Genomic DNA, 18,593 nt, shown 5'->3' on the forward strand with positions numbered 1-18,593 from the left:
GTTGGGGTTCACCCAGTACAGGCTGCCTCAGCCTGAACTTTGCAGTGATGGGTTGGTGACCAGGCTCTCACCACAGGGCTTCCAGGGACCAGTCTCTGGTGTAGGCATACACTAGGAGGAAGGGATTGAGCAGCCAGCTGCCCTGTGCCCTGTAAGGACCCATGGTGCGCCCCCACTGCAGCCACTCTGGGGATGGGCCCTTACCCGTCTCTTTCTCACTGCCTGGCTTATGTAAATGTCCCTGGCCTCTTCTTTGCCCAGCAGATTCCTGTTCTGCTTCCTCTGTCCCATGCTGAGCACACAGTATGGAGCACAGCCCTGGGCACACAGTAGGCACTCTGCCCCGCTCCCTGAACTAGTGGTCAGGTGAATGAGTCCTGACTTTGCTCTGCCATTGCTGGGCTGTGTCCCTTGGATTGCTCCCCCTTTCCCACAGGCCTGGGCCCATTAAGCTTCCATCTTCTCTCACCTGGTTATCGCCTGGACTTGGGGGTTCCCGGCTGGGAGGTCCTGGGAGGTCCAAGGTGTCCCAGCTTCCCCCTAGGCAGAGCCCCTGCAGGTCATATTTAGGGAAACCCCCACAGGCAGAGGGGCATTGTCTCAGTGGGTTGAAAAGGCCACTTTCCTCCAGCTCATTGATCAGATCCCAGGGAACAGTGGGGAGCCTGAGCCCAGGGGCCGAGGCATCATGAGGAACTGGGGCTTTCTGAGAGCCTTTATCTCAGCACAGGAGATAAGACCCCAGTGGCTGCAGGAGCCATAAAGCAAGGAGGGGCTGGCAGTTGAGGATCCCGGGGAGCCGGGCTTTGAACTCTGCCCTCCCGGGGGTGGGAAGCCTTTATGGTGGGGCTGCTCTGGGGCTGAGGTGGGAGCAGAACCATTACAGGAGAAAAGAGTCCCCAGAGCCAGCCCCCTGGCACCCAGACTGCAGGGTGAGACAATGGAGCCCGGAGAGGTGGGACCAGTGGCGGAAACAGCGCTCCATCCGGGCTTTATTGACTTGTAAACGGCACCATTAAAGAGGAAGGCCTCATGTTGGCTGGAAGCAGCTGTGTGCACTGCCGTAAATCTAGGGCGAGCTCCGAGGCTGCAGCCGGGCCTGGCAAATGCCAAGCATGCCCTGGGCAGAAGGGGGTGCAGGCCAGGGATTCCCACCACACCCAGCTCCTAGCTCCACTGAGGCACTGAGTGTGGGAATTTATAAGAAGGATGTTTACCAGGGGAAATATCAGTGGCTAATTAGACTTCGCAAATAAAACTTTTCAAACTTTTTGTTTTCCACCTTTTTTTTTTTAAGAGAAGGGATCTCACTTTGTTGCCCAGGCTTGTCTTGAACTCCTGGACTCAAGCAGTCCTCCCGTTTTGACCTCTTGAATGCCAGGATTACAGACTTGAGGCACAGCACTCAGCTATCCAAAAAAAAGCGAGACGGAGTCTCACTCTGTCGCCCAGGCTGGAGTGCAGTGGCCGGATCTTAGCTCACTGCAAGCTCCGCCTCCCGGATTTACGCCATTCTCCTGCCTCAGCCTCCCGTGTAGCTGCGACTACAGGCGCCCGCCACCTCACCTGGCTAGTTTTTTTATTTTTTAGTAGAGACGGGGTTTCACCGTGTTCGCCAGGATGGTCTCGATCTCCTGACCTCGTGATCCGCCCGTCTCGGCCTCCCAAAGTGCTGGGATTACAGGCTTGAGCCACCGCGCCCGGCCAAAAATATTTTTTTAAAAAAGGAAAATTTCTAGACATCTTTGAGTCTCCATTTGTAAAGTCAGCCCAGAAAGAAGGACATTGAGAAGCCGAGGCTTAGAGTGGCCTGCAGAGGAGTGAGCGGAAGTCCATCGCGGCTTCTTGCTCACTGTGTGTCCAGGACTAGCTCCTGAGAAGCCCAGGTCTCAAGGTTTGTTTTGTTGTTGTTTTTTTTTTAACATAAAGAATAAACATGATATCAGCTCTCAAAGGTTGGCTATGATAAGCGAATGGGATGAACATAGAACCCCTCACCAGTGGGAGGTGCTCGAAAGTAAATTTTCTTTCTCCTCTGATTGACAACAAAACAAAATGGAAATTTGAGATCTTGGCCCTCTTTTCGTTTTGTTCCCATGGAATTAGCTAACCTTGCACAACAAAAGAGTCGACTGCTAGCTGCCCAGGGGCAGGGACAGCCCTGCCTTGTTCACTTTGGTAGGCTTAGTTATTAGGTAGGAAGCTGGTGTAGAATTCTGAGAATGTTTTCTACAAATGCTGGGTGAATAAATAAAACAGGAGACCAAGAAAAAAGAAGGAAAGAAAGAGGGGAAGGAAAGGAGGGTGGAAGGAAGAACACAAGGTCCCTTTTCCTCTGGACAAAGTCCAGAGTTTTTGGAAGAGAAGGAAAGGAGAAGCAACATTTGCCGCCTCCCACTGTGAGCCCAAATGTTAGAAAACTTAGTTCTCACAACCACCAGGAGGGCACTGAGGATAATTGCCCAAGCTCTGCTATTTACTTATTAACCAATAAGTAAATCTGTCTTCTGGGCAAGTTATTTGCTCAGTGGGTGAGTAAGTTCTCTGTGCCCCTGTCTTCTCCTCTAAAATGGTGAGAATTAAATGAGATAATAAGTGTAAACCCATTACACAGTTACTGGCAAATACTAAGTGCTCAATACGTGTTGGATATTGTTATGCTTCACGATAGAGTAACAGGTTAAGTAGCTTGGCTGATTCACAAACCTGAGAAGCACATGACTGGATTCCCACTTTGCTTCTAAAGCTCACACCAGTTCTCCTGGGTCTGCAGCTGTTGAGGCATCACAAGGAGTGGTTTGTGGAATCTCCACTCCGCGTGGTCTCAGAATGTATTACTAGACAGAACTACTAAAAGGAACTCTTTACGGGACATAACTTTTAGGCTGAGCTGCTGGAAAGGGTTAAATGGGCCACTGGGATGCTTATCTTCGTCTGAGGGATTCCTTCATTCATTAAATAACAAACAGATAAATAAACAAACAAAGCCAAAAGGAGGTAAAATCCTTAATGCTTACAGAGCACTTACCCAGCCCAGCCTGAGCCAGGAGCTGCAGGAAGCTCAAAGCTCTAGGACAGGGTGCCTCACCTCCCTGTCTCCAGGGACTTAGTATTTGCTAATCACTGCTTGTCACAAGTAGGACATCCTTAGTGCTGTGTGTTGGTGGGAATCAGTTTCTTATCGTATAACAAGGAGGCTGGATGGTAAGTGGCATTTCCCACCATCTAGAATTCTCAAACGATTCACAGTGAGAGAGATCTCAATCCAGGAACTACCGTGGTCCCTCTGCATCTGGGATTTCAGCCTAGCCATTGTAGGTGCTCGCGTATTTTGGATCAAATGCTTAGATAGCTGTCAGGGCAAGGCACCGTTCTGTATGTCCACACATACTAACTTATTTAATACTCACCTCAGTTCCACTCCTTTACTGTCAAGGAACTGAGACACGAAGTTTAAGCCCACACAGCCAGCGTGTGGTGAAGAATTTGACTCTGCACAGCCTGGCGGCAACGTCGGTGCCATGCTATGCTGTCTCCCAGCAAAACGGATCCCAGCAAAATGGAATTCAGGTTACAAAGTGATTATTCATCTTCCAAGGAGGGATAGAGTGAAGGAGCTAAAGACAGAGGGAGAGAAGAAAGAAATGCAGAACAGGGAGGGGAAACGGGGGCTCCTCCCTTGTAGCACCTGAGACACGTGATCTCTCTGCCTGTTCCTTCCTCCAGCACCCAACCCCCTCTGCCCGCAACTTCCTGATAATCCCACTAAGAATTCCAAGCAGGTCTCATTGCTTCTTGGAAAGTAGCCGGCAGAGGCCCACACCCTGAGCATGCGAGTCCGGTTCTGAGTCCTGACACCAGCAGAGAACGCTCCTGGGAGGGGCCGGGGTTCCCATTCCCCTGAGTCTGGGCCCAGGCCTGCCACATTCCATTCTTCAGGTCTTAAAAGCCTCCTATTCTTTTACAAATCACTGGTTCAGACCTAAATTATCCAGATAATTGAGCCGCCTGGCCCGTCATTTTGTTGGCATAGACACCATTTATGTGTAATCTGAGAATATTCTATCTGCCGTGGAGTTTCTTCCAAAGGCATTATTTCTAACCTTCTTTAAGAAACAAATTTCCTGTTGCCATGGAGATCATCTTTTGGCTAATTTTATCAGGCTTAGGAGCCAGGCTGGAAGCAGCTCTCTCCTGTCTCCCAGGTTCTCTACTTTGTGGAGTCCCAGGTTGTCTGTCAAACGAGGCTCTCGGATCTCAGCAGCCTGCGCATGAGACAATTCAGATGATAGCTACATTTTGGTTTTGAATTTTAAAAGCCTTGACATCATCTACACAGGCATTTTTGATTTGTTTTAATGAGAAAACGCATACAATAAAAATTCAGAGCTGATAAATTTCATAAATGCATGCTTTCTGGAACCTGACTGTGAGGAAACTGTTAAAATGAGAAGTTTCTGAGCTAGCATAGACTTTAGAAAATTCAGAAAGAGGAAAAGGCATTGCTTGGGCACCAAGCCTTTCGCTGCCCTGAGGTGTACTAGGGAATTGGGGAATGGAGCGTGCAATCTGCCTCTTTCCAGCTATCTGGGGATAATTAAATTGCTTCAGCGCTTTGAGGGACTGCAAGGGTCATCTCTTTTAAAACTCTCGTTTTGTAAATTGGGAAATTAATCCAAATTCCCTGGAGTTAGACTTGGTTCTTGGGAGGGTTTGTAACCAAAGTCTCTGGACTTGTGGTCACTTGGGATAAAATCCAAAAGAAATCCTCCCAGGTTGGACCAGGCACAGCTCCCTTCAGACTCTGAGGCACTCGCAGCTGCAGCTCCCGTGCAGCCTGCTTTTCTCACCTCCGTGTCTTTGCACATTCTACCTCCCGCTCTTTGGAATGCATTTCCACTTTCGTACCCTCTTGGACAGTTTTCGCTAGCCTTCAAAGCTCACCTCAAGTGTCGCCTTTTCAGGAATTCTCTAGTCTGGGTCGAGTTGTCTTATGAAGCCCTCACACTGTGCAATTATTTGCACATGTGCCATTTTGTCTACTGGACAGGGAGCTTTGTGGGGATCGTGTTCTAGTCACCTCAGAGTTCTGGTGCATAGGACAGCACGTAGCTTGGAAGAAACACTGAATGTTTGAAGAAGTCAATAATCTCAACAGTTAACATAGGAGAACCTACTAAGCACAGATATTGTATTAATGTATTAGGTTACTTAATATGAAGTGATATTAATATTAGACGGTTGATACCTCCTAAGATTAGTGGGAATGTTAAGTGAGCTAATACATTAATAGCCAATACATTGTTTGTGAAGGAAACTGAGGGATAGCAAAGAAACTTGCCAAAGGCCACCCAGCTAGACAGTATTGGAACCAGGATTCAAACTTTGGCGATTTGTGTCCAGATTTTTCACTTTTAACAGTTGTGGGTTCAGGATATGCTACCCCAAATATGGCACCTTGGCATTTTAGAAAACACCAGAAGAACAGAAGTCTTCCTGACCTTCTGCCATTCTCCCCTGAAGCAGGCCAGAAAGAATTCTCTGACCTTCCTCTAAAGTGGGTCCAGAGGGATTCTCCTTATACCCAGAAGAAAGGAATGAAGACACAGAGACAGAGAATAATCTGGATAAATGAGTCTTACTAAGATCCCTGCCACTGCAGTTTATTCACATTATTTTTTATTTTTATTTTTATTTTATTTGAGACAGAGTTTTTGCCCTTGTTGCCCAGGTTGGAGTGCAGTGGTATGATCTCAGCTCACTACACCTCCCGGATTCAAGCAATTCTCTTGCCTCATCCTACCGAGAAGTTGGGATTACAGGCATGCACCACCACACCTGGCTAATATTTTTGTATTTTCAGTAGAGACAGGGTTTTACCATGTTGGCCAGGCTGGTCTCAAACTCCTGACCTCAGGTGATCCGCCTGCCTCGGCCTTCCAATGTGCTGGGATTACAGGCGCATGCCACTACACCGGCTAATTTTTATATTTTCTGTAGAGACAGGGTTTCATCTTCTTGACCAGGCTGGTCTGAAGCTCCTGACCTTAGGTGATCTGCCCACCTTGGCCTCCCAAAGTGCTGGGATTACAGGCGTGAGCGCCACACCCGGCCGGCTTGTTCACATTAGATCAGACCATTTTGTCCTTCAATCACACTTCGGGATGACTGTCCATAAAAATACAGTTCTCCTGGTTTCTTTGGGTCTTCATTTCTGAAGGCTTTGTGTCACGTAAAACTTACATAAATTTGTACGTTTTTCTCCTGTCAATCAGTCTTTTGTTATAGGTACCTCAGCTATGAATCTTGTGATGGGTGAGGAAACATATCTTTTCTTCCCTCCTGTAACAGGTATTCTAGATGCCTCTTGGATCAATGAGCAGTCCTAGAGTGTGGTATAAACCACATTTTGTAGCTGAGGAAATGAACGCGATGGTAAGACGCCTCTTCCCAGGTCACATGGGCAGTGAGTGATGGAGCTGGATTCAGGCTGGAATGTCTGACTTCAAAGTTAATTCTCTTGCCACTTCACTGTACTGTCTCCAAAATTAAGTATGAAATTATGTGGCACTGACCACAAATGTTGTAGAGACCATTTCTCTTGTGAGACTTCCTAATTTTCTCTTACAATTTCTATTTAAAATACTTCAATTCTGGGATCACTTCTACTCTCTAGCACAGAAAACCCCAAAGCTTATCTCTTCTTTATACCTCTGAGACGTGTAACAAGTGTCAGGGTGACAGAGGGCAGTTCTCTCCATCGCGGGGGACCTTTCCTGGCACCAAGATTGGGAGCAGATGGTTTTTATCTTAGTTCCGTTTCTTCGATTTAAATAATACATGAATGGGTCATTTAACTTGAACTTTTCAATCAAACGAATAAATGGAAAGGAACCAAACTCTCTTCACTCAAGAGGCAAAGATGCTGATGCCTATTTGTATAGATGATACCTGCAGCAGTTAAATACTTGCAATGTGCCCTTGGGATGTGATCTTCTTCCTCAGCAGGAGGTTGGGCATTTCCTCTAAACTAGAAGCAGAAGGCTGGCCAGAGGCACTGTCGGTCTTGGCCTTGCCATTGGTGCCACCACCTCATGGGGGCTCTGTGTGTTCAGGTCAGGCTAGTTACTGTGTGCAACAGAATGGTACGTTTCATGCTGCCACCCTTACTCGTATATGTACAGCTTATGAAGATGAGATTGACATGCTCATGGCCTCAGTCACAAGGTCTTGGAGCTACACTGACCAGAGCATCTTTTTGGTAAATCCTTAATTTGTCCCAGTGGTCACATTCCTGCCATCTGCTCTAGCCTCTAGCTCTCAATGTTTCCCTGTGTCTTTAATTTCAGCCTATGAAAGGGGTCCCTATCAGACTGACTGGCCAGGGGGCAGATTTCAATACATATGGCCCTATGGCTGCCTTTGATTCTCCCACATCAGACTTCCCCTTTATTGCATCACTAATGTAGAGGTAGGTACAGCTCCGCATCAGGTGTAAATGCTGGAACCAACCTTCAATGGCATGCCTGCCCCAGCTGCAAAGCCCGATGGGGCTTTTATATCCTTAAATCTGCAGTGGTCTTGAGTGCATGGGCACATGCCCAGCCAATCTTTTGTTTTTCTTTCTCTGAATTCCCAGAGCACACATTTAGGCTCTGCTCCACTTGGTATGCTCTGTTTGTCTCCCATTTCTCCAGGTAAGGGTCACGTTCTTCTTGGGCCATGAGACACCCCAGGCAGTGACTTTGTGTCATCCTCTCTGAGTCCTCTGTGCCTGACAGGGAACCCGGTGCAGGATGAGTACTCAGAATGTACTTGGTGAATGAATGAATAAATGGATGGTAAAACATGGGATGATAATGGCAGGTTCTCTTTTTCATTTCAAAGCTAAACTTAATGAAAACTAAGTCTTTATTCAATAACTTTTCATTAGAAGTCTTTAAAAATTTGGAATGAAGCCCCAAGGTCACGGGTTTGCCTGTTTTGTTTTGCTTATTATTATTTTTTTTTTTGGTGGGGGAGAATTGTTTATTTTGGCTTTCTTATATGCATCGGTTGCCTTTCTGCTTGCTTTAATTCAGCTTCCATTTGGGATGTGACTCCTTTAGAAACATCTAACTTCTGAGCTACTGGAAGAACTCCACACCAAAAGCCTGGATGTCTGGGTGCGAATTTCACTCTGCTGACATCGAGGTGGCTTTTGGGACAATATTTCTCCCCTCGGCATGTTATTGATTTATCTATTCATAAATCTCTAAAATGTGGTGGTGAACTAGATAATCTGTAAGTCAGCCTTCCGCTATCTCACATGTTCTCTAACTGTACTGCTTATGGTAAAGTTTCATTTTTGATGCCTGATTAGATAGAGAGGAAACAGATCTTCATTGTCAATGCCACAGTTATTCAAGCACAGCAGTGGTTAAAGGGTCTGAGGAGGAATTCACCCAGCCAAGCTAGAGGAGTGGAAGGAAGAGCCATTCTCTGGGAGGGTCTTCTCCACCCTCCAGAGTTTTCATTTTTAACGAGTGATGGGTTCAGGATATGCTACCCCCAAATATGACACCTTGGTATTTGAGAAAACAGCAGAAGCAGGAGAGTGTCTCTGTCTGACCTTCTTCTGCCATTGTGACTTGAAGCAGGCTAGAAGAGAATTCTCTGACTTTCCTCTAAAGTAGGTCCAGACAGCAACATGTTCAAAGGTGTGGTGTCCTGAAGCAGCTCAGTGTTGCTGAAATGTGAAGTGTGAAGAAGGGGAGGAGGCCAGCAAGGCACACCTGAAGCCCCAGGCCAGGAAGGTCATGGAGGTCCTTCACACAGCGGCTGGGAGGTTGGGCTTTGTTGTAGAGACGACGTGGAGCCTCCAAAAGACATTCAGTGGAGGGCGGCAGGGAGGGGTCTGGGGCGAGGAGTAGCCTATTGTAGGGGATGAATTGTCATGGAAGACGGGGAAGTAGGGTGACCAGCCTGGAGGGGGTTGCAGAGAGTGCAGGTGAGAGGTGAGAAGGGCTTGAATGGGGCAGGGATAGAAGGAGAGAAGAGGCTGACAAGGCTCCTAGAAATAAGTAGAAAGTGAAACAGGAGTGAGCTCTGGTTTGGATGTAGAGTTTGGAGGAAATTTGCAGGGGCCTCTTTTGGCTGCTCCACCTCACACAAAGTACACAGGGGCACAGGAGCCACCATGAGTTCAGTGTTGGGCATGTGGAGGTGGATGGCAGGTCAGTGGCCTGTCCTGCTGGAGCTGTCTTGCTGGCAGCTGGTCATCCGAGTTGGAATTCCAGCAGATCACAGCTGGGAATGGAGGCCTTGTGGCCTCCTCCCCTTCCTCACACTTCACACTCCAGCAACACTGAGCTGCTTCAGGACACCACACCTTTGAACATGTTGCTGTCTGGACCTACTTTAGAGGAAAGTCAGAGAATTCTCTTCTAGCCTACTTCAAGTCACAATGGCAGAAGAAGGTCAGACAGAGTCACCCATGTAAATTGTTAATGGAATAACCAAGAGTGAGCTTTTAGGGCAAGAAGACATTGGTTCAGAACAGGGCTGAGGAGACAGCTCTGTTTGAGGGATGGACAGAGGGACTGTTCGCTGAGAAGGAAGCAATCCCAGGGGGTCTGACTTCAAGAACTCTAAGAAAAGAGCTTCAAGATAAAGAAAGTGGTCAACAGAGTCAGATACGGTGGAGGGGTGCCGTGAGATGAGGACTGAAAGCATTCCACTGGGTCTGATGAGTGAGTGGTGCCTGGCAGGGGTTGGAGGAATGTAAGTTCTTTGGAACACTAAGAACATCGTCAACTTGGGATCTGTGGAACCCAAGTTAGAGTGTAGACTACTCTTTTTTGCCTATTGAAAAATGAGAGAGATACATTAGAGATAGAGATGTGGTGTCAAGGAAAGAGTCTTTCAGGGTGGAGGAGATCTGAGCCCACTGCATCCTAGAGGAGCAGGGCTGCAAGAGAGGAAGCAGTTAAAGGCATGGTGTGTGCGCGTGTGTCTCTGTGTGGATGTGTCTGTCTCTCTCTGTGTCGGTATGTGTGTATGCCTGTGTGTCTCTCTCCATGTCTACGTGTGTGTGTCTGTGTGTTTGTGTCTCTCTGTGTGAGGATGTGTGTATGTGTGTGTTTTGTGTGTCTAAGAGTGTGTCTGTCTCTGTGTTTGTGTCTGTGTTTGTGTGTCTGAATGTGTGTCTGCGTGTGTCTGCGTGTATGTCTGTGACTATGTATGTGTTTTTGAGTGTATGTGTATGTGTCTATGTGTCTGCGTGTGTCTATGTGTCTGTGAGTATGTCTTGTGTGTGTGACTGAGTGCGTGTGTCTGTGTCTCTCTGTGTGTGTTTGTGTGTCTCTGTATCTGTGAATGTATATCTGTGTTTGTGTGTCTGTGTGTATCTATGTTTCTGCCTCTGTGTGTATGTGTATGTGTGTCTGTATCTGAGTGTGTGTGTGCCTGCATGTATGTCTGTGTGTGTCTGTCTGTGTGTATGTCTATCACTGTGTGTCTGTGTGCCTGTGTGTGTGTCTCTGTATGTCTTTGCGTGCATCTGTGTGTATGTGTGTATCTGTGTGTATATCTGTGTGTGTATGTGTATCTGTGTCTGTGGGTGTCCCTGTGTGTGTCTGTGTCTGTGTATGTCTAAAGTGTGTGTATCTGTGTCGGTGTGTGTGTCTGTGTGTCTTTGTGTATCTATGTCTATGTGTGTTCCTGTCTGTGTGTGTCTATATGTTTGTGCCTATGTGTTTCTCCGTGTGTGTGTGTCTGTATCTGTATCTGTGTGTATGTGTGTCTATGAGTGTGTCTGTGTGTCTGTGTGTGTGTCTCTATGTGTCTTATGTGAGTGTGTGTCTATGTGTGTCTGTGTCTATGTGTGTCCCTGTCTGTGCATCTGTGTGTTTGTGTGTGTGTGGGTGTGTGTGTGTGTGTGAGATGGTCAATATTCCAGGGGCGGCAGGAAGAGAGGAAGACCCGGGCACAGGTGGAAGAGTTAGGCAGCACACAGGACCCTCAGGATAGAGTCGAAGAAGGGCCTAGTCTGGTAGCCTGTTCTTCCTGATGTCATAGATGGTGAGGACGTCTGTGAGGGTGGGGTGAGAGTTGAGCTGAGGGCTTGGGGTAGAGGCTTAGACTCATCTTTGAGGAATGGGAGGGAGCTATCCAGAGACAGGTGGAGAGGCTCCTCAGGGATCCCTAAGGTTGGCGACCACAGGTCAGTATTGCAGCAGTTTGCACAGTTGTGAAATTAAATGTTCTCTGTAGCTTTTGGCCTGCAGCTGTGGGAGTAAAGAGGGTCAGCAGTGACGCTGGCACAGGACAAGGTTTTGCTGGGCCCATTCAGGGGATGTGGGAAGATGCTGGCATTGATCGTTCGGAGGCTCCTCTGCAGTGCTGGTGACAGCTGGAGACATTTGCTCAGGACCCACTGCTTGCCAGGCCCTGCGCGGGGTGTCGTGGTGGTGAGATGGACAGACCTGAAACTGGACTCTGGGGCAATGTGGCCTGGGCAGCTGTGGAGACAGCACCAGCATTAAAGTCACTGGACCCAGGTTCCAACGCTGGCACAAGCACGCTCAGTATGGACTCTCCTCTGCTCCAGGGTCCTCCTCTGTGATTGATGTTAATAATATTTGCATAGTCATTATTGTCAGACAGGAATCAATGGAGCTTTCATTGACCCTGTTGGAAGCAAGAGTGAGGGGTGAGTTCGAAACTCAACGCTATCCTTGCTGGGCTCCTTGAGGGGTCTGCATGTGCTCTTTCTCATCATCCTGGTCATCATCAGACCTGCCTACGGCGGGCTCAGCTCCCAAGTCCTTTCTGAGCCATGTGGCCCCAGTCTATGCTATGACGTTGTGCTGTGCAGATGGGCTTGTGGCACTGGTCGAGGCCCAGCTGAGCCATGAGATGCTACTGGCCCGGATGATGGGTTATCAGAGCCCTGTGCAGACCACACAGATGGCTGCCTAGAACCCCACTGCTGCCGGCTCTACCACCCAAGCAGTCATAGGCCCCCCTCCAGCTGCTCTGACATTCCCTTCCCAAGGCCTAAGAAATGCTCTGGCCAAGCTAGACGTTCACATGGTTCAGTGGACTCCTGGTGCACTAAATGAAAACACACACAGTATTAGGGCTATGGAGGGCATGGTCGGATGTTTGAGACAAGACTGCTGTTAACCAAGGAGGAGGGGAAGGGGCGGTGTGGGAAGAGGGAGGACGTCCTGAAGGATCCAAAGGTCAAAGGAAACAAACGCTGAGAAGCAGCTACTTTAAGCCAGGAATTCTGCAATGGTTGTTTCTTTGGTCCTCTCTGAAACCCTGTTAGGCAGGCATTCTCATTTCCAGTTCACAAATAAAGAAACTGAGGCCCAGGGAGATTGTGCTGAGTCTGACTCCAAAGCCTGTGCCCTTTCCACTATACAGCCCTTGTCAGAACCAGCCCTTAAACAAGGTTCACATTCCAAGTCATTTATTATACATGGAAAGAGCTTCTGAGGCCTGTTGAGGCTGATTTGCATAATTCATTTTTAGAACATTAATTAGCCGGGATGTGTAATAGTTCTTGTGCCAATTTGTGTTTCAATTTCAAATGCAAATACAAATTAGCAAATGTTATTCTTGTGACACCTTAAGGATGAAACATTTGCTGCTCGTCGTATTAATCTTTACATTTCTGAAACTATCACTGATAGAAGCAATAATATCCTCTAATTTGCAGGATTGAGAAAAAAATGTAGTCTGATGAGGGCTGGGGTGGGTGAGAGATAATTCTCTTTCAGGGAAAGAAAACAGCATCCATCCATCCATTAAATAGTGCTGAGTACCTACTAAGTGTCAGACGTTGTGGTAGGAGGCAGAGATAGGGCCAGGGAGCACCCACACTTAAGAGTTCTATAAATACACAAGCATACTATGCTGTGATGTGTATTAGAATAGGCCTACACTTTAAGTGGTGGAACAGAAAGATCGGAAGGCCTGAGAATGCTTCCCAAAGACGGGGACCTGGGGCCAACTGAGTCTTGGAGGGGAAGCTGGAGGAATCCTGGTCAGGGTGGGTTGTCCTGGGTGGTGAAGGGAGCAATGGTGGCAGTGGGGATATGATGAGAGAAGACAGAGACAAGAAGAGACATGAGAGCTGGTGTATTTGGGGAACTCCAAGCCGTTCTGCACCGCTGGAACTCAGGATTATTTGCAGGTGTGACAGCAGGGGCAGGATGATGGACAGAATGCGTGCTGGCTGTTCTTTGGAATTCACTCTGAAAACCTGGGGGAGCCATTCACAGAAGCAGCTGGTCAGACCGACATTTTAGAAAGCTCACCCTGGAGGCCGTGTGGAGGAATTTTGCAAAGGAGGATTTAGTTAAGGAGTAGAGAGAGCATTGGGATAACCCACCAGTGGAAGAGGAAGTAGAGATGGGGGGTGGGGGACACTGTCAAGGAATATTTTAGGAATATCACTATAGGGAGGCAATATGGGGAGGTGCTTAGAACTCATCCCACCCTCTTGCCATCTTAGCTCTAACCTTGGGCAAGTCTCTGACCTTGAGCGAGTCTCTGCTCTAGCATGCTACTCTGTAAAACAGGCATGATAATAAAAATGAGCCCCATCTCATGGAGTTGTTTTTCATAAAGGAAACACTCACGAATTGATAGAGATGATAGGGATGATGATGGTGGGATGGTTTCTAACTGATGTGGGGGCTGAAGGAGAACGAGGTCCAGATAAATGTCCAGATTCCTGATTGGGTATGCTGAAACGGATGTTTCACTCTTCACTCAATAGAGAACCTATGGAGGCAGAGGTGTGGAAAGGAATGAGTCAGTGTAGACAGGGTAAGGGCAAGGATTTGGTAGACAATCTATTCGGGTTCTAGAAGCGGTCTTCTAAAGGCCTCTCATAATCATCAGCCCTTATGTCCTTCTCAGCAAGTCCAAGGTTATTCTCTTTAGCATCTCTAAATAAATACAATACAATACAGTACAATATGTTATTGTTGACTGTAGTCACCCTGTTGTGCTAGCAAATACTAGATCTTATTCATTCTAACTACATTTTTGTACCTATTCACCCTTCTCACCCGCCCTCCTCTGCCCCCACTTTGGCCCATTTTGTTGGCTAAAACAATTCACAGAGGCAACCCACGTTGAACGTGGAAGGGTCTACAGAGGGGGGTGACTATAGTAGGATGTGGTTCATGAAGGGCCATTTTTCAAGCACCCCNTATGTTTGTGCCTATGTGTTTCTCCGTGTGTGTGTGTCTGTATCTGTATCTGTGTGTATGTGTGTCTATGAGTGTGTCTGTGTGTCTGTGTGTGTGTCTCTATGTGTCTTATGTGAGTGTGTGTCTATGTGTGTCTGTGTCTATGTGTGTCCCTGTCTGTGCATCTGTGTGTTTGTGTGTGTGTGGGTGTGTGTGTGTGTGTGAGATGGTCAATATTCCAGGGGCGGCAGGAAGAGAGGAAGACCCGGGCACAGGTGGAAGAGTTAGGCAGCACACAGGACCCTCAGGATAGAGTCGAAGAAGGGCCTAGTCTGGTAGCCTGTTCTTCCTGATGTCATAGATGGTGAGGACGTCTGTGAGGGTGGGGTGAGAGTTGAGCTGAGGGCTTGGGGTAGAGGCTTAGACTCATCTTTGAGGAATGGGAGGGAGCTATCCAGAGACAGGTGGAGAGGCTCCTCAGGGATCCCTAAGGTTGGCGACCACAGGTCAGTATTGCAGCAGTTTGCACAGTTGTGAAATTAAATGTTCTCTGTAGCTTTTGGCCTGCAGCTGTGGGAGTAAAGAGGGTCAGCAGTGACGCTGGCACAGGACAAGGTTTTGCTGGGCCCATTCAGGGGATGTGGGAAGATGCTGGCATTGATCGTTCGGAGGCTCCTCTGCAGTGCTGGTGACAGCTGGAGACATTTGCTCAGGACCCACTGCTTGCCAGGCCCTGCGCGGGGTGTCGTGGTGGTGAGATGGACAGACCTGAAACTGGACTCTGGGGCAATGTGGCCTGGGCAGCTGTGGAGACAGCACCAGCATTAAAGTCACTGGACCCAGGTTCCAACGCTGGCACAAGCACGCTCAGTATGGACTCTCCTCTGCTCCAGGGTCCTCCTCTGTGATTGATGTTAATAATATTTGCATAGTCATTATTGTCAGACAGGAATCAATGGAGCTTTCATTGACCCTGTTGGAAGCAAGAGTGAGGGGTGAGTTCGAAACTCAACGCTATCCTTGCTGGGCTCCTTGAGGGGTCTGCATGTGCTCTTTCTCATCATCCTGGTCATCATCAGACCTGCCTACGGCGGGCTCAGCTCCCAAGTCCTTTCTGAGCCATGTGGCCCCAGTCTATGCTATGACGTTGTGCTGTGCAGATGGGCTTGTGGCACTGGTCGAGGCCCAGCTGAGCCATGAGATGCTACTGGCCCGGATGATGGGTTATCAGAGCCCTGTGCAGACCACACAGATGGCTGCCTAGAACCCCACTGCTGCCGGCTCTACCACCCAAGCAGTCATAGGCCCCCCTCCAGCTGCTCTGACATTCCCTTCCCAAGGCCTAAGAAATGCTCTGGCCAAGCTAGACGTTCACATGGTTCAGTGGACTCCTGGTGCACTAAATGAAAACACACACAGTATTAGGGCTATGGAGGGCATGGTCGGATGTTTGAGACAAGACTGCTGTTAACCAAGGAGGAGGGGAAGGGGCGGTGTGGGAAGAGGGAGGACGTCCTGAAGGATCCAAAGGTCAAAGGAAACAAACGCTGAGAAGCAGCTACTTTAAGCCAGGAATTCTGCAATGGTTGTTTCTTTGGTCCTCTCTGAAACCCTGTTAGGCAGGCATTCTCATTTCCAGTTCACAAATAAAGAAACTGAGGCCCAGGGAGATTGTGCTGAGTCTGACTCCAAAGCCTGTGCCCTTTCCACTATACAGCCCTTGTCAGAACCAGCCCTTAAACAAGGTTCACATTCCAAGTCATTTATTATACATGGAAAGAGCTTCTGAGGCCTGTTGAGGCTGATTTGCATAATTCATTTTAGAACATTAATTAGCCGGGATGTGTAATAGTTCTTGTGCCAATTTGTGTTTCAATTTCAAATGCAAATACAAATTAGCAAATGTTATTCTTGTGACACCTTAAGGATGAAACATTTGCTGCTCGTCGTATTAATCTTTACATTTCTGAAACTATCACTGATAGAAGCAATAATATCCTCTAATTTGCAGGATTGAGAAAAAAATGTAGTCTGATGAGGGCTGGGGTGGGTGAGAGATAATTCTCTTTCAGGGAAAGAAAACAGCATCCATCCATCCATTAAATAGTGCTGAGTACCTACTAAGTGTCAGACGTTGTGGTAGGAGGCAGAGATAGGGCCAGGGAGCACCCACACTTAAGAGTTCTATAAATACACAAGCATACTATGCTGTGATGTGTATTAGAATAGGCCTACACTTTAAGTGGTGGAACAGAAAGATCGGAAGGCCTGAGAATGCTTCCCAAAGACGGGGACCTGGGGCCAACTGAGTCTTGGAGGGGAAGCTGGAGGAATCCTGGTCAGGGTGGGTTGTCCTGGGTGGTGAAGGGAGCAATGGTGGCAGTGGGGATATGATGAGAGAAGACAGAGACAAGAAGAGACATGAGAGCTGGTGTATTTGGGGAACTCCAAGCCGTTCTGCACCGCTGGAACTCAGGATTATTTGCAGGTGTGACAGCAGGGGCAGGATGATGGACAGAATGCGTGCTGGCTGTTCTTTGGAATTCACTCTGAAAACCTGGGGAGCCATTCACAGAAGCAGCTGGTCAGACCGACATTTTAGAAAGCTCACCCTGGAGGCCGTGTGGAGGAATTTTGCAAAGGAGGATTTAGTTAAGGAGTAGAGAGAGCATTGGGATAACCCACCAGTGGAAGAGGAAGTAGAGATGGGGGGTGGGGACACTGTCAAGGAATATTTTAGGAATATCACTATAGGGAGGCAATATGGGGAGGTGCTTAGAACTCATCCCACCCTCTTGCCATCTTAGCTCTAACCTTGGGCAAGTCTCTGACCTTGAGCGAGTCTCTGCTCTAGCATGCTACTCTGTAAAACAGGCATGATAATAAAATGAGCCCCATCTCATGGAGTTGTTTTCATAAAGGAAACACTCACGAATTGATAGAGATGATAGGGATGATGATGGTGGGATGGTTTCTAACTGATGTGGGGCTGAAGGAGAACGAGGTCCAGATAAATGTCCAGATTCCTGATTGGGTATGCTGAAACGGATGTTTCACTCTTCACTCAATAGAGAACCTATGGAGGCAGAGGTGTGGAAAGGAATGAGTCAGTGTAGACAGGGTAAGGGCAAGGATTTGGTAGACAATCTATTCGGGTTCTAGAAGCGGTCTTCTAAAGGCCTCTCATAATCATCAGCCCTTATGTCCTTCTCAGCAAGTCCAAGGTTATTCTCTTTAGCATCTCTAAATAAATACAATACAATACAGTACAATATGTTATTGTTGACTGTAGTCACCCTGTTGTGCTAGCAAATACTAGATCTTATTCATTCTAACTACATTTTGTACCTATTCACCCTTCTCACCCGCCCTCCTCTGCCCCACTTTGGCCCATTTTGTTGGCTAAAACAATTCACAGAGGCAACCCACGTTGAACGTGGAAGGGTCTACAGAGGGGGGTGACTATAGTAGGATGTGGTTCATGAAGGGCCATTTTTCAAGCACCCCTGTGTACAGATGCGTACACAAGTTGTCTGTCTTCACAATAATAAAGTAATCGTTATGATGGGCCATGCAGCTATTAGGTGGCAGCCACTCCAGCATGCCCTTTGCGTACAGTTTCATCTTTGCAACACCCCTTCAAGACTGTTGCTACTCTCATTTCGCATTTAAGGAAATTGGAAATTGAGGTTCTATAACTAGACTTTGGTCACAAAGTTAGTGAATAGTCTAAACTGGATCTGAATATGGATTACTCTTGACTATAAAGCTCATGCTTCCTTCTCTTCCTCCGTGACAGATGCTGTAACAGATCTTTAGAAGCCCAGGGATAGCATTTAACTTAGTCCAGTGGTGATGAGGTACACTTCATGGCGGTTGTGATACTTGATTGCCAACCTTCCTCCCAGTCCTAATATTTCATATAGGTCAGTTACAGTCTAGTGTAAATGGGGTTTCATTGGGTGTTAACTTTACATAGGATGAGGCCAAATCACTTTGGTGCTCTGGGACTCTGGCTAGAACTACAGGCTTTTGTTACTGTTCAGCATCCAAAATAACCTTTTTTTTTTAATTTTTATTTTTGAGACAGTCTCACTTTGTCATCCAGGCTGGAGTGTAGTGGTACGATCGAGGCTCACTGCAACCTCTGACTCCTGGGTTCAAGAGATTCTCCTGAGTCACCTTCCAAGTAGCTGGGATTACAGGCATACGCTACCACAACTGGCTAATTTATATTTTTAGTAGAGACAGAGTTTCACCATGCTGGCCAGGCTGGTCTCAAACTCCTGACCTCAAGTAATCCACCTGCTTGGGCCTCCCAAAGTGCTGAGATTACAGGCACAAGCCACTGTGCCCAGCCCAAGATAACTTTGTTATCCTTAAGTTAATAACATATATATA

Source organism: Rhinopithecus bieti, unplaced genomic scaffold (assembly GCF_001698545.2).
Source record: "Rhinopithecus bieti isolate Rb0 unplaced genomic scaffold, ASM169854v2 scaffold_4781, whole genome shotgun sequence".
NCBI lineage: Eukaryota > Metazoa > Chordata > Mammalia > Primates > Cercopithecidae > Rhinopithecus > Rhinopithecus bieti.